General features: G+C 43.6%; 1 long non-coding RNA gene across 1 annotated transcript in view; it reads right to left on the reverse strand.

Annotated features, from left to right (window-relative positions):
- The window catches only part of LOC129214331 (uncharacterized), a 26,973-nt gene continuing 12,166 nt past the window's right edge, over positions 1-14,807 (reverse strand). Inside the window, exon 2 of the long non-coding RNA XR_008579671.1 lies at positions 1-5,200. This is a non-coding gene — a long non-coding RNA (uncharacterized LOC129214331). The remainder of the gene's footprint in view (positions 5,201-14,807) is intronic.

The raw sequence follows: 14,807 nt of genomic DNA on the forward strand, positions 1-14,807 counted from the left end.
CTGTGTCGGGCTTTTTCACTCTGCCTACAGAGGAGGGCCATATTCCTAACAGCCTGCTTCAAACGCGGGAAGGTTCTGTGCACTTCGCTGTTAATTTCGAAACAGCTTCTCTTTTCAGTCATCGGATTTCAGTTGTTACCAACGGCTTCTGCCGCTTCCCGAAAGTTTTGTCTCCAGGAAACCTAAGCCCCACGCTACCACCGCGCGAGGAAGGGCAAGGACCCAGAGCTGCGCATCCGACGGCTCTTCCGTGCGCTGCCGCTCCCCGTCACTCCTCGGGGTGCTGTGAACGTGCTGACAGACGAGGGCTAATTGGCGGGCGGTACGGAGTCGGGCTTTGATGACACAGGAGACAGAGCAGGTAACAAAGCAAGTTTAGGGGGAATAACAACGGAGGCGGAGAGTGCGAGCCCGTCACGCGAGGAGAGCACGGGAGGGAACCCAAGAACCCGAGGAAGGCACGCAAGGGGACGGGGAGCCGACGCTGCGCTTGCTGCGGTCGGAACGGGCAGAAAACGCCTCTGCTGGGAAGCCAGGTTTGGGATGGCACTTAAAGCTGCGCTCTGCTTCGCTGCAAGCTGTGCTTAAGGGCCATGAACCCACTGCGCAAACGTGAACCCATTTTCACAGGAGTCTGGACTCGCTCCGTATCTTGTATTTCAAAGCGTGGGCTCGATACGCAGCAAGTTCACCTGACGTTCACCTTGAGATCTGGGTGCAGACACAGTCATTACGAGTGCAAACATTCATTAAAATATTTTGCTGGCCATTCATTGGCAAGCAGAATTACAGTACGTGATTTATGACCACCAATGTGTTCACGGTTTTTGTGAGGCTGCCTGTAAATGGGCAATCCTGCGCGCCTGGACATGGAGTCAGTTTGGACGCAGCCCAGATTTTACACTCGTTCACGCTCGGGCTGTCCGTTACTATCCATTTCTGTAGCACCCAGTTGCAGGAGAGCTGATCGGGTCTTCAAGCACAATCGTCAAACTTAAAACCTGCAGAAGGGATTTTATGTGAAAACCACCTGAGAAAGATGACGCAAAGTAAAACAAATCCACTAAATTGTCCACAGACAGTTCTTCTTTAATTGCAACTGATTGGTAAAGGATTTCCTATACTTAACTCTGTAATTAAAAGAAGATTGACAACCTCTAGTGCATTCTTCCATTAGAACTCTTGCATGTATTTCCAAAGCTGAATTTTGAGCCCTAGAAAATCCCTTTGAAATATTGGCTAACATAAATCACCTTTCATCCGCTGTTCTCAGTAAAACTGCACAAGTTGAGGATGTGAACCCTGTTTCTAAGTTATCTGCGTAAGTGCTTAACACAAACCGTGGGGAGGGTTCGCGTGCTCGGCCAGCTAAGGGACGTAACGACTGAAGAAGAACGTGCGCAGTTAAATCAGTTGAGCCCGCAGCCGAAATCTCTCGCCTCGGTTTTTGAAGGGAGCCAGAGTGCTCAGCACCTCCTTCCCCAGCATAATCCCATCCAGCCAAACAGACCGGGGCCAGACAAAGCGTCTGCACTGCCGACTGTGAGCTTCCATCAAGGATTTAGACATCTCCCTGATCTAAACTCCAGTTGTAAATAATTGCAGGTGAAATATGCACCCATAATTATTGTTTTCCTCACCAAAAAAAAATGTTGGCATTTGATCCTTTCCTTTCTCTTGTTTTTATTACGAAGCACAAACATGAAAAACACACCATCACACTCCGCACGGTGCACGGAGACATTGTACCCTTTAAGCCTCCAAAGAAACGTCGGGCCCAAGCAAATGACCTCACCACCGCGTCTCCATGCAGCGCGTCCCAGGGCGGCGGGCAGACAAAGGCACGAAGGCAACAGCGGCTTTGGGGAATTATCTTCTTGATTATAAACCAGCCACATAGGTGTGCTCCTGCGCGTCAGTATGTGCCACCCACCAAATCTCACCACACGGCACTGCTGATTAGGTATCCAAATGGATGGGGGACATGTGGACGTTTAAGAAGGACTTTTAAGGCCATTTCTCTCCTAAACCAGACACAACGTGAGGCAGTGGGAGCCAGCCGTTTAAAATCTGACCTTTGCATCACGCATCATGGCTTTACGTTAGATATCTGTCTCGGTAACTTACTCCAGAGCATCGCTCTCTGATAAGCGTCACAAACGTAATCCGTGCCTTTACTTTTATTTTTCCAGTGTCCATAATTTTGGGGGTTATTGTTCCAAAACGTGCGTTTACTACCGCATTGAGGTAAGGAGGAAGCCGTGTCTCTTCCCCCTTCTCTTGGCACGCGAATCGGCTTTCTAAAAATTCACTGTAGTAATCACAAAATGCTGCTGCAAAGAATGACTCGATAAAACCTTTTGAGATTTCAGCCTACCTTGTCCCTTTGTTTCATAACTGGGAGAAGTATAATGAATGCAAAAACTCAGCGACTGGAGCTCAGCAGGGCCTGCTTTTCTCTCATGACTCCTGTGATTATAATAATTTGATTTTATAGGTGTCTATCCTAAGACCCCAGCTAGGGAGCAATCTTTACTGAGTCATGAACTTTCACACCATTAAATCTCTCTACATTTATTTTAAACATATCAAAAGTGTCAAATAACTTTAGATCTACCGGATTTTATTTGCATTGGGTAAAATGAAGTTTAGCCACTTGGGAAGAGAAGCGACACCGTTTCCTCGGCGGCAGGAAGGCCGGTGGGCTCTGCGCCCCTGCGGCGGCACAGCGCGTCTCCCGCACGGGCCGGGACACATGTTTACAAGGACGGGAACCTGAGTAATTTCCTACCAGTCTGAAGGGAATATTAAACTCTTCTGTCAGTTGGATGTGTATTATTTATGGTCCTTTTTTTTTATTATTGTTGTTGTTGTTGTTGATTTCAAAAAATATTTCTTTGTTGGTTCAACGCTGACTCCCGATAGAAAGTGATGAAATGCCCAATATGTTAAAAAACCTTATCACTAAATCAGAAGCAGAACTATAAATTTTGGCTTTTGAAACTGAACTGACTGTTGAGGATCATTTTGCTCCTGAAATATTACAGCAGTGATCAATTTGCTGTAAAATTAAGCAGTTTAGCTCTGCAATCTATAGATGGAAAACATGTTGTTCTTGAGCAAAGTTTATGCCCTGCCCAAGGGATAAATTAAATTTTATGGGTAAGACATGCATTATTATATGCTTATCTGTTTAACATATCATTCTTTTCCACATCAGTATTATAAATATTTTTAATCATACATTTGATCTCTTGTGCATATAGCGATATGGTAATTCCCCCTGCCCCCCTCAAAAAATACGACCAAACGCAGTTAATTCATCACAGAACAGGGGAGAATATTCTAATCTTCCTGAGAAATATACTGAAGATTGAAGCAGAGGTGCTTAAAATTGGGGCTACTTTGCAATCATTCAGTGGAATAAAATTTTCCTGAAGGAAGGGGTGGAGCTAGGTTACACATTTTTATTATGGTTGTTATTATTGAATATTTATACTCTAAGTCTCTAATCAAAACTGGGGGCTGCAGTCGAAGACAAGTCAGCTATAAAAGTTAGGGAAAGCAGTCAAATGTATTCATTTGATAAACTTGTTACTGGTTTTACAAACTCCTGCTGATTTTCCTTGAATTGTACGAACTAGACTCAAAGCCCTCAAACTGACGTTGCTCCAGCTTTCCAACACTGGGCAACTTCTCTTGGCAGTTTCAACAGAAACGGATCTCCTGAAGGAACCAGCAAGACGAGCGCGAAGCTGTGAATCCTTTGCCACGGCGTGGAGAAGACCCGTAAGGTGTTCGTAGGAAGAGGAGACCCAGGCGTCCTGATGCAGAGACAAATAAAATCATAGGCACAAGCATCTGTTCGACATTTACAATACGTGACACTATAGCGGTCAAATTAGAAGCAGATGAACTCCACTTACCCACGTTTACTATCAGCCACGTCACAGAATGTATTTTACAAGTGGCAATGTTGTAAGAACGGAGTTGAAGTGAAGGTGGACAAGCTGGGAGAGTCAGCATCTCCACTATCTTTTCTGTTTTTCTTTTGCTTCTGTTAAAGCAGATTGGGGGGACAGACTCGCACCCTCCGTTACGAGTCGATGCTGTGATTCTGTGAATTCATCCGGTCAGTTCGAGTGGGAAGAGAAAACGGCAACGACATCTGGATTTGGGTATTTGCTCACCAGCTGCCTTCAGCATCTGTCACCTCTACTTGATGCTGTTCGCTGTGAATACTCCGTGTCATACTGTGTTTGATGTGAAATCTCTCCCCACATGCAATTTTGACTTGAGACACATGCAAATTCTACTAATTTCACTGTGCGACTTCTTTACTCGGCTTTGAAAATCTGAAGCGTGGGTCCCTGTAACATTATCTTCATGGTTGACAGCCCTTTTCTGCTCTCACCACCCACTTGCTTCCCCTCAGTCATACAGATCATCAGTCTTCTAGGTTTTGGTGACATGGGTATCACTGACATATTATTTCTAGTCGTCTTAATCTGCATCTTGTTCCTTACTTTTTATTTTCTGTAGCATATGCTCCCATTATTTTTTCTTATCAACATAAATACTTGAAACAGGCACATTTCAGCCCATATTTTAGTCTCTTATGTTTCCATGTGAATAACCTTTTCCCGTTTTTATGGAATGAGAAGTTTAAGGTGAACATCCTAATAAAAAAGGGAAAAAAACGCCCCTCTCTCCAAGGCGAGATCTGTTCCGCTGTGGCGCACGTGCCGGATGACAGACCGCAGGGCAGTCCCGCCTTGCCAGGAAGATGCACGTGGTGGAGGTAACTCGCCTTCCTCGCTGGGCTGCGGTGAGGATGAACCAGTGAGTGGCTCATAGCCCTTGGAAGTTGTAAATAGCTACAGAATTGCTAAATATTATTATCGTCTTATTATATCCTCGCGCTTTCTAGTCAAAGGTGAGCAGACGTGTCCCTCATTATCCGCGCTCTCCATCACAGCGAGGAAGTCCTGCAAACGTACGGACGTCTCAGGAGTACGCTGCCAAAATGTGATTGCTGGAGGTGTATAAATGGGCTGCCTTCTCGGGCCTTTCGGTAAACTTTAATTCTGTTCTTATAAAATCCCTTCTAAAATATTGCTCTCCGGGGCAGGCACTGTCTGCATGATCTGTGTTTGCACAGCTCGGTGAGATCTTGATCTGTGACTCAGCGTCCTGCATACTAGCACACAAAAATAAAACAAAAATAGATAAAAATGTTACTCACTGAGCAGAAGTTGTATCAGGCAAAAGAGTCAAGTCCTAGACGTAATAAAGATAAAGGAAATACCAAGGAATTCTAACTAGTCTTTGCGAGGGGTGTAGTGCTGATAAGAAATTATGCTACGAGAACTGATCTGTAACCAATTTATGAGCACAGATTTTTACCTGCGCAGTAAGGGAAAGTCATGGTGCAGATGGATTCTCAGACCCTGTAGTACGATCACAACGATCATACGTAAATGGGAACTATGGGACGAACGAGCACAGCATAGAACAGCGTTCCCCCGATACCCACTCTGTTGGCAAACGCCTGGGGTAAAACGACGCGAATGACATACTTCAAAGATGATGTGACACATCTGTTCTGTACGCTGAAGGTCTAGAGAAGAGAACACCGAGATGTTGGAACGGCTTCTGAGGAGAAGGGGGTGGCCCATCCCTGTGCTCTGGCATGGAAGGAGGCTCTTCAACTGCTCTGCGAGGGGCATCGCTTTTTGGAAGACAATTATGTCTCAGGTAAGATCAACACATATATGAAGAATGTTTTAAAGAGCTAATTTCCCTAAAATACCTTTTAATGAACAAATATGACAGTGTTGAATCTCTGGTTACAAATTTTATAGCCTTAAAGAGAATTACACTGATTAAACTTGCCAGATCTACTCAGATCTGTTAAATCCCTGTTAACGCAACTCAAGTTCTGGTCTGAAGAAGGGAGGATAGTATGAGCCGTCCTAAATGAGGTGACGACTGGAGGCCGTGGCTCTGAGAAATCTGCACCCAGAGTCATCCAGTAGACCCCAGACATACTAGATAATGTGAGATGGGGTTTATGTCATACCTTACAAAATCATAGAGGCCCAGACTGGTTTGAGTTGGAAGAGCCCACCCAGTGCCACCCCCTGCCATGGGCAGGGACCCCCTCCACTAGCCCAGGTTGCCCAAAGCCCCATCCAACCTGGCCTTGAACACTGCCAGGGAGCCAGGGGCAGCCACAGCTTCTCTGGGCACCCTGTGCCAGGGCCTCACGTTACAATGCAGCATGTGTGCAATGTCTCATCTGCAAAAGCCATCCTACAGGGACCGCTCAGTCTTCAAATTCCTGAGGAACGTACGTTATGTACTGTGGGCAAGCATGACTCGTTGTAGCAGGACATTAACAAAGACTCCAGTCCCATGCTTTGAACTCAGTGACAATTTGCCACTATCTTCACTGAAAACTGGAATGAGCCCCCAGATGGGACAGCGAAATACATTCATACTCGTCCTTGCCTCTTGGAGAAGAACAAGACAAAGGAGGTGGTTCCAGGACTCCAATATCTCACACAACTCAACTACACTTGATTATTATTTGCTTCTCACAACCTGAAAAGAAACCTACTACCAGATTTGTCTGTCTCAACCCTGCTGAAGCTGAATACTTTCATACATATGTATGGATAGCTTAAGTTTTTATGAGCATAATTTGGGCTTTTCAAAATAGTGACACAATAACAAAGCAAAATTGAGACATGCATGTAATTTGAATACTGATTTGGTTTTATCTCTTCCTGGTGCTGGCACTTTTGATGCTGCTCTTTTCCATTCCATTTTCTTTCTGTTCTTATTTCCCAATGAACGGAATTAGTTGTGAGTACATTCGCTGCTTCTACCAACCAAACACAAAACCTGAGGAAATACGTATCTATGACCTCCCTAGGAGTTTTGGACGGTTGCTCATTTGCTGCTACCTCTTGAGTTTTCTACTGACTGCTTCAAGGCGTGTTCCTGATCCTCTTGTCAAATAGGACGATGAGCACTGTCAGGTGGCTATTGCCATGTTTCGTGGCATTTTCAGTGCCATAAGCCCTGGGTTTCATCTACAGCAATGCAGCGTTTCAAGGAGGTTATTGCAAAGGATGTCTTCTGCTCCTGTTTCAGGTCAAATACCCTCAGTGAGCGGTTTGCATCCATTTGCACACCCAGGGCGGGATTCCCAGCGCTCCCCTGGCGTGAACGGAAGGGAAGGCACTCAACCAGCCGTCTACCGGGCCACCATAGCTCACGTCTGCCTCTGCTGCTGGATCGTCTTGCAAGTTTAGAGCTGTTAAAGGGTAGTCTGTGGTAGAGAACTAGGTGTGATGCAGCTCTGCCAGCTCTCCTCGCCCCTTCTCGAGGTGTCTGAGTTAGAGGCAAACCCCCAGACCCGCCACACCTACACAACCGCGCAGAGGCCCCTCGCGTGCAGCGCAGGCAGACGTGAACACTTGAGCTTTGTGGACAATCTGGTCCTAAGGATTATTCCTAAAAAGTACTCAGTTAGTAATTTCAAAGAGAAAACTAAAAAATGCTCAGGGGCAATCTAAGAATAGAAAAAGGGGGTTACATTCACTTAATAAATTATTTGCAGGTTGAATAATTAATGGAAAAAATATAGGATGCCTCTAGAAGGGTTTGATTCGGTGTGTCAGCCTCCTCTGGAAAGTGAAACTTTGCACTTTCTAAGGTATCGTTTCAGTATGTCACCCCTGCAGAATTCCCACCAGGAACCAGATTCCCTCCTGGTTCAGGTTCATTGTCCCTGACACCAGCCAGTACCTGATGTTAGAGGGGAAGCCGCAAGGAAAGTCTCGCAACTGGGTTTTTCTCTCACTATCTAATATGAAGCTTCTTGCATGGGGCAGAAACTGGAATAAAAGTTTCTTCATAACTGTATGCCCAGCCCGCAGGGATGTCCGCATGTTTGAACTTCCGTAACGTGAGCAGAGATTTGCTCCCTCCTTTAGAGTTAAGCAGATGTATAGACCAAGTGCAAGAGTACACGTGCGTATCGTTTACTGGTCGCCTTATCATCTGAAGAATTGTTACGTTGTGGACAGACAGACTTAAAATTACTCATCTATAAATGTAAATGAACATCTAAGACCTTTTTGAAAGCTGTTAAACGCTTGGCTTCATCTTGTGGCAAAGAGTTAAATTCCGCACAAGCACTAAGTTTATTTCAACTTGGGATAAAATTTTCAAAACGTACATGAAAGCAGGCTGAAGTGTGTTCCGACGCAATTGAAAGCCCGGCATTTTAAAATGTAAAGTAGGTAACAGAAGAAGCCTATCAGACTTTATACACAGAGATTTTAAAACCAATTTAATAATAGACATTTTAAACCCCCAAATCACTGTCAGAGCATATATATGTTAAAAGAACTATAAATATATTTTAAAACAATCTATTTTCCTTTCACTTAGCTGCCAAGATCTCCATTAGGAGGTCTGTGTTTCCTTCCAACATTAAAGAATACCTCTAACATCTGTAGCGACGAACGGTGAAGAGCGTCAGTTCTGCTTCTGAAACAAGCATCGCCGCCACGTGAGGGAGGAAAAACTTGAAATAATGAATACGCCTTCGGAGAGCGGTCGGTTGTGCAACGGAAGATGTGCAAAGCCTCTGGCTAGGTTCGATCTCCTGAGTTTCCTCCACACACCCACAAGGAGCGCGGTCACTGGGAAAAGCATTGCCCAGAGATGCCGAACCCAAACACGCGGTGCCGCGAGCGTACTGCAAGGACTGCTTCATCTTTCCTTCCTTCCAGGTATCGGGAAAGAGAGAACGGCGTCGCGTTAAAACATGAGCCAATCCCAGCCGAACTGGAGCAGCCACCTTGAAAACTCACTTGCTTTTTTCCCATGAAGGTTCCCAGAAGGAAGAGGGGAACGCTGCGCTCCCCGGGGATTTGGGAGGTTCGTGGGCACTTTGCTTTCGGTGCGCTCCATTTCCCTGTTGGCGAGGGAAAGCGATAGCATTTCCTGACGCTGTAACGCCCAGCGATACACAGGCGGGCACGCTAACGACTGCCAAACGCTCGGTCGTTACAGCGAAAGGGAGGAACGCACAACCGCCGCGCAGTAATCACAATAATGGCTGCAGGAGCTTTGCTGGAACCACGGCACGGGCTGCCACACGTCCTGCTGCGAGAGGACGGGCAGAACTTTGTCATTGCAAGCAGCTTTTAAAAATCTAATAACGTAACAGGATCTGCACAACTTCCAGGCCAGGAGAATTCACAACCAACATTTTCGAGCAAAGTGATCTCACTCCTCGTTTCAAGAAGAAAATGCAGACAATCCATGGTAGGTGTTTTAACCTGTGTAAACCATGCCTAACACTCAGAGACATGGCTGATAAACACTCACTCCACCTAAAACTGCAGAAGAATTCTAGCAGGAAGGTTTTCAGAAATATTTCAGCTATTCTCACGTTTTATGTAGAAAACTTCCCGCAATCACGCATAGAACGTATCTTACGTAATGCAGACAAGGTGTCCTGCCACTTTTGCAAGTAAGAACGAGCACAGGCTTTAGTGACATTCAATCGTAAAAATAAAAAGAAGAAAACAATTTTTTTACAATTTTAAAAAAAAATCTTTGGGTGCACTTTAATCTCAGACCTATATTATCTAGCTGTACTTACAAATAATTTCAATTGACATGTGAATTGGATAGCTCTATACCCAAACGCGCATATACAACGCTAAGTGTGTAAGTAGGTAATTTATAAAGACACAGGGGTATTCAAAGGACTATATTTGCAGATCGGAAGGGTTCTTAAAACCCTGATTCCTAATACTCATGTGTCAAAGAGACTGAAAACCACAGTGGTTAAAAAGAAAGATAATAAACTGCTTGCTATTCGACCTTAACTACAATGACAGGGGGAAAATCAGTGTTAATCTTGCTACTCAAGCCTTAATCAATTTTATATTTTGCTTAGCTTTTCCTTTTCAAGCATGTATATAATTTTATATAAAAGATATGCATGGTTTTACATTTATTATCTGTATATATGCTCACCCCAAATTGCTAATTCATCCTTAATTTTTTTTTTTTGGTTAAAGTTACACACTTAATGTTATTTTAACATAGGGCTTTTTTGTAATGTAATGATATTTAATTTGCATTAGCACAAGTGACATACAATAGATCATGCTATTATCATGATTGATATCAGATGAACTGGCATAAATTCAACGTTATAAATTGAGCTATAAATGAAACTATTATTTTACAGGAATTACTGTAGTAGAAAGGCTAAGGACCCTCAAGTCAACCTTAGTCAAACCCACTCTTTAGAGTTTTATATTTTATGCCTGCAATAAATGCTTTTGTGAAAGCCCATAACCTGCGAAAAAAAAGTCATTGGAAGTCTATTAATTATAATAATACTACCCAAAAAGCTGTGAGGGCTTATTTTTGTGACATCACTCTTTGATTTCTTACTGCCTTAAATTATCCCTTTGTTGGCTGGGTGAGGGTAACAGTCATACTTTTGTCATTAAATATAAGGAGTTTTAAAGCCTGATCCACCTTAGCTCTAATTGATATTGCTTTCATTTGGCAGATAGTGACCTGATTTATAATTTAAATATGCATCATTATATGCACCTCTTCTGTATAATGAAAAAGCGAAGTTACTCTCATCTTCTCCCGCAATGTTAACATCAAGGAAAAGTATCTTTCTTTTTTCCCTTTTATACTCAGAGCCTAATTGAAAACTGTTCATTGAATTTCAACATGAGAGAAAAGTCTTTTTATCTCTCAATTTGTCCATTAGCTATTATAATTGAAGTATCTGCTACACAGCTGAATTGATATTGTTCTTGTTTAAATTCTGGATTTCTCTAAATCTTCTATGAGGCATCAACTTAAAAAATATGGGTTAGGAGACGTTAGCTAACAATATTGCCTAAATGGGACATTAGACTAGCACTCCACATGTGTAAAGCTACAGAAAGTAGGAAGTCATCTAATTTTACTGGAGAACGTGTTGCATAATAATCTTAACAGCATGACCATAAGGTTTGCTAATTGCCACATCTGTTTAACAGCTGTCAGATGTTTGCCATATGCTGCCATCAATATTACAACGGAGTACATTACAGGGAGTTTTATTGTGTTCAACTGTTATTTATTTGCCACAGACATTACTACAGCCAGTGACGTCTATTTATGTTAGATCACTAATTATATTTTAAAAGCTGCATGCAAAATCCAGGTTTTTCAGCTTCCTTAGACCCCATTTCTCATTACGTAACTAATAACTTTTCCCCTACAGATCTCTCAACTGATTTATAAATTTCTATCTCTTCTTATGGTAAATAATTCTTCTGCAAAATAACTTATTTATACTGGTTTTTGAAGGATGTTTCTAAACCCAAGTTATGTTTTAGTGGTGATGTTTGTAGGAACTCAAAAATCAACTTTATTCTCAAAGAACCCCCTTCATCCCCTGGTTCTGTTCACCGGGACGCAGGTCAGGGATGGAGGATCACGCAGTTTTACAGCTCAGGAGGTTGGGTACCCCAGTTCTGGTCCCAAACCTGCCACTGGTCACTCTGTGGCCGTGATTCACTGTATGACCTTAATTCTGGCTTGCTGACCTCTACGCTAAATACCTGCTGTGCCGCTGCACCACCAGGACTCATTCGCTGCACGTCTCTGAAAAGTAGAAGGTGGTACAGCGCTATGAGCTTTACAGCCTAAAAATACGGCTGATCTTTGCTGGTCTTTTAAACGTTCTTTCGGAGGGGTTAAATCACTTCTTTCAACCGGTGTGTGCGCTACTTTTTCGTTAACTGCAGCTACTACAGCAATGGAATAGGAAGCAGAGATTGACAAAGTGCAGACTAGGCAAAATATGCGTGATGTGATTTAATACGAGTTGATAGGTGTCACTGATCTCCATTATAAATAGACTGTGTGAATTCCATATGATGTATTATTTATCTATTGTAGATGCCTTTTTGTTTCATTAATAAACCTGGAAATCAGACGTATACATTTCCAATGATGAGGTTTTGGCAACACAAGGCATCGTGGCATTTGTCTCCAATTGCTCAATTATTTTGATGATTTTCTTCTTCTTTCTACATGAATGATTAATGCTTGAGATGTTTGTTCAAGATTCTTCTGATTTTAGCTCATTTGTCCGGCTGAATTCTGGTTTTCTTCTCTAATGAGAGAAGATTACTGCAGTGTAAGGACTTCTGCTCTGACCTGAATTCCAGCTCCTCTGAGAGCTGCGCCGGAGCACACAACGCAGCTCCTCTGACTTGGCTTTGCGTTCGGCTGTGAGAACTCTTGCAAATCTCACATTATCAATGCGTTTTCAGTTTAAACCTGCCTCACAGCAGAAACTCTCATGCTGTTGTTCTACCTACAGTTAAAAATGTTTCCCTGTGCTTGAGAAAGGTAAGGAAATCCATATTCAGAGAGGAAAGGACTTGAATTTTTCAAGTTTCTGACGAGAAGAGTAAGCGGCAGCTACTGCCATTTGCTCTTTCTGAAGAGGCTCAAGCAAAGCTATCCTTGAAGACATTAAAGGGCAAAGAGTTTAACGTAACAGGCAAAGCTGGGGGCTGTTCCAGGAGCCCCATCGTCAAGGCTCTCGTCCCCCGAGATGGTGAGGATGATGGGGCATCACTGAAGGAGGACGACGGGGCTGCGGGTTCAGACAACACGTGCCTGGAGGGGAAGGAGGTGCTCAACTCCCACGAGACATCGAACTGCCTTACAAGAACGCCTCCATCAGTAATCTAAAATTTGTCTGCCTTCTGCATTTGATCTCCTTATTTTCTTCTTATATGCCTTTTTAATGCTGTTTGTAGCCATTTCAATTACGTGATTTCCTTATCTGTATACCATTGAGAATACTGTACGAGACTTTATAAACAGCTACTAAGTTTATCTGCCTGTCATTTGGTTTTCATTATGCAAGATAACAATCTTTCCCATATCTTATAAGAAGATAGAATGTGATTGTTTCTAAACGGGGAGGGGAAAAAAAGGCTACTCTGCATTGTCCTTAGCCTCGTAGTACTTGTAACGCCGGTAGTGTCAGCACAATCTCCAACGTTTCTCCTTGCTGTGGTCCAGGAAGAATTATCTCTGGGGGTTTTTGTGTTTGCTGCTATCTGCTCTTTTTCTCCATTTTAGACACAGTGAGTTCCTTATCTGGAGCGTGGTTATGTGGCCACAGCTTTGCCTCTATTCAGTCTGATCATTCCTAACTGTTTCGCAGGGCTCAGGCACCGAAGGGAAGGATGAGAGGCAATTGTCAACAGTTCGCTGTATTAAGTATGGATAGATATTATTCATGTAATTTGACAGTTCTTGACTTTCAGCTGTATAATGACAGTGAAACGGTAGGAATTTCAGCAGCCGAACTTCTGTCTTACTTCAAGATAAGCTTATCAACTGTAGCCTGAATCCATTCAACTCATAGGCAGATCAAAACTCATGTCATGCTGAACTGCTGCGCTGATTCCTGCTTCCCACTACGGCTTTACACGTCCATATGGTCTCAGTCGTTTGCCATCTTACAGCTCCTTCGCGAGGTTTTTGGGAGACAGACTGTCTCGTGTATTTGTTCAGCACCTTGTCCAGTGAAGCCGAGGATCCCGCCCGATGTCACGCTCAGGTGACACAAACAACACGGACTGACGTGCTAACAGGCGATGGTCAGCACTTGTAGCTTTTTCTCTCTTCATCGGTTATCCACCTGATCCATGAAGAGTAGCTGCTTTGTTCGGCTTCCCATTTAACACGGAAAAACGCCCCGAGGTTTATCCTGCGCTATTTATCCCAGAGACTCAGAGGGATCTCTGGACAACACGCAGGAATCCCAGGCAGCGTTCGGGCACTCCCGCCGCCGCAGCACGGCGTGGCAGCTGCAGACTGCACGGTGTCTTCAGGTCGAGGATTGATCAAGCGCCTGCGGAGTTTCCACGCTCCCACAGCACTGGTTCCAAACTGGTGGGGATTGGGGTGGGGGAGAATGGTGGGTTTGGAGAACCTTTGGAGGCTGAATGCTCGATTTAAAAAAAAAACCCAAAACAAAACACAGAATTCTGAAAGCGAATGTGAAATCTCTCTTTAGTCATCTCATTCATTTTTTCTCTGCCAGTTCACTGGATTTTGGTGTTATGGGGGCTGTAAACTCCTCCGGGCTGGGATTGTCTTGCTGGCTCCGCCTGTGCAATGAAGAGCACAAGAACACACGAAGATGAATGTACGTCGCTGCCGGCTGGGGTCCGACCTTCCACCAGACCTCGGCCACGCACCGTTGTGTCCAACATCCTCCCCCCTCGTCGGCTAACGTGGGAACTAAAGAAAGCCAATCACTACAGACTTCCCCAGAATATTTTCAAATAATTGATGTTTATTAAATCATTGTTGCTATGTTTTTCTCCTCTGAATTTCGTCACTTTTTGAGTACACTTTTGAACAGCAGTGAACAAAAATGATCGTTATCAGAATAACAGAAGATACAGAAGTTTTGCAATTTCTTAACACTAGGAAACCCTTTCCTATTTGACTTTTCACTGTAATAGGTTGGCAGAAATATGACTTCAGGTTTCAGAATTAAATGCATGCCTCAGTGGTTTAGTTTATGCATTCATAATTATATTTACAGTTAGAAATAATGCAATCAGGAATTTTTAATTTTTTTTAATTGGCTGAGTGCACAAAATGAGTTGGGGAGAAAATGTAGTTTTAAGCCATGCCTTCTTCCCCACAATTTAGGATCACTT

This window comes from Grus americana, chromosome 17, assembly GCF_028858705.1.
Source record: "Grus americana isolate bGruAme1 chromosome 17, bGruAme1.mat, whole genome shotgun sequence".
Classification (NCBI taxonomy): Eukaryota; Metazoa; Chordata; class Aves; order Gruiformes; family Gruidae; genus Grus; species Grus americana.